Source organism: Schistocerca cancellata, chromosome 1 (assembly GCF_023864275.1).
Source record: "Schistocerca cancellata isolate TAMUIC-IGC-003103 chromosome 1, iqSchCanc2.1, whole genome shotgun sequence".
Lineage (NCBI taxonomy): Eukaryota > Metazoa > Arthropoda > Insecta > Orthoptera > Acrididae > Schistocerca > Schistocerca cancellata.
The window spans coordinates 215,335,355-215,337,392 of NC_064626.1; the positions used below are offsets into that span (position 1 = coordinate 215,335,355).

General features: G+C 40.6%; 1 non-coding gene across 1 annotated transcript; it reads right to left on the reverse strand.

Moving 5' to 3' along the window:
* Window positions 1-1,558: 1,558 nt before the first annotated feature.
* Window positions 1,559-1,632, reverse strand: Trnan-guu (transfer RNA asparagine (anticodon GUU)). The gene has a single exon. It is a non-coding gene; the product is annotated as a tRNA-Asn (tRNA).
* Window positions 1,633-2,038: the final 406 nt, after the last annotated feature.

The following is a 2,038-nucleotide window of genomic DNA, read 5'->3' on the forward strand; positions in this document are numbered from 1 at the left end:
AAGATTATGAAAATTCCATCTGAACCTACATCTATTGGATACTCTGCAGACCACCCATAAGTGCTTTGCAGAGGGTTCATCGAACCACTTTCAAAATAATTCTCTCTTATTCCACTTTCGAACAGTGCGCGGGAAAATGAACAGCTATACATCTTTCCGTGTGAGTTCTGTTTTCGCTTATTTCATTATGATGATCGTTTCTCTCTATATAGGACGACGTCAACAAAATATTTTCGCATTCGGAGGCGAAAGTTGGTGATTTGAAATTTAGTGAGAAGATCCCGCCGCAACGACAAACGCCTTCGCTTTAATGATGTCCAAATCAAATCCTGTATAATTTCAGTGAGGTATAAAACGTGCTGCTCTTCTTTGAACTTTCTCGATATATTTCGTTAATCGTATCTGGTAAAGATTCTGCGCCTCGCAACAATATTCCAAAACAGGACGGACTAGCGTAGCGTAGGCAGTCTCCTAAATAGATGTGTTGCTGGACAGCGTTCTTAATAGATTTTTGCATCTTCTAGTGTTCTGCCAATAAATCGCAGTCTTTGGTTCGCCTTCCCCACAACATTTTCTGTGTGTTCGTTCCAGTTTAATTAGTCGTAATTGTAGGTCCTAGGCATTTAGTTGAATTTAAGGCCTTTAGATTTGACTGATTCATCGTGTAACCGAAGTTTAACGAATTCCTTCTAGCACTCGTATGGATGACCTAGCCCTTTGTTTTGATCTTGAGATTTTACTAGACGACAAACGCCAGCACCATCTGCAGACAAGCTAAGACGGCTGCTCATAGTTCCCTATACCATTTATATAGATAAGAAACAGCAAAGGGCCTATAACACTACCTTGGGGAACGCCAAAAATCACTTCTCTTTGATTTTCCGTCAATTATTACGAACTGTGACCTCTCTCACAGGAAATCACAAATCCAGTCGCATAAGTGAGATGATATTCCGTATGTACGCTGTTTGGTTACAAGCCGCTTGTGAAGTACAGTGTCAAAAGTTTTCTGAAAATCTACAAATACGGAATCAATTTGAAATCCTTTGCCAATAGCACACAACAGATTGTGTTAGTTAAGACGTTTCGTTTCACAGGAACGATGTTTTCTAAATCCGTGTTGAGTGTGTGTCAATGGGCCGTTCTCTTCCAGGTAACTCCCCAATGTTCGAATACAATATATGTTCAAAATCCTGCTGCAAATCGACTTTAATTATATGGACCTGCAATTTAGTGCTTACTCCTGTTGCCTTTTTTGAATATTACTTTTAGGCTGGCGAGGTTACTGTTATAATAAATGGCTTTAGTGCCAACAGATCTAAAAGAAGCCACATGGAAACTGCATGAAAAAGAAACTTCGTACTGTAAAAGGAACGAAATAACTGTTGATCATTATGCTGAATATAGGTTTGTCTGCATCAGCTATTACTTGATCACTCTTTCTGCACAAGGAAATTTAGATACAGATTTGTAGGCGAACCCAGCTCTTGAACTAAGTGTTCACCTGCATTACATACGAAACGATCAGCTACTTCTGTCTTTACAGAAATAAAATTTCCGCCCCCGGGTGGGCTCGAACCACCAACCTTTCGGTTAACAGCCGAACGCGCTAGCCGATTGCGCCACGGAGGCGACGCAACTGACGCCTCCCATCCAAACGAATAATGGGCAAATATGATATACTGAGCTTTTATTTGAGGGCAATACAAGCCCAAAAATAATGCCTACCTTATTGTAGCTATTGATGAAGATTTCATCTTCTGTGTTCGTGTGTGATTTAGGAGAACTCTTGGTTGTCATGGTCACCCGTGTTCTACGCTGGGAGGGAAGGCGTAAGGAGACTTCGTTAATTTGTCGCACTCTTACGGCATTATCTTTTATATTTCCATTTTTTATGTATTTCCCTCACTCAAGTGACTTAAGTGAACATTCGAGGGGGATCACTTGATTTATTTTAAGTCAGAAAAGTGAGGCGCTGCTTAGGTACAAACCTTCGTTTCCTTACTGTGCATGGACAACCATCTCTGATTTCGTGTCC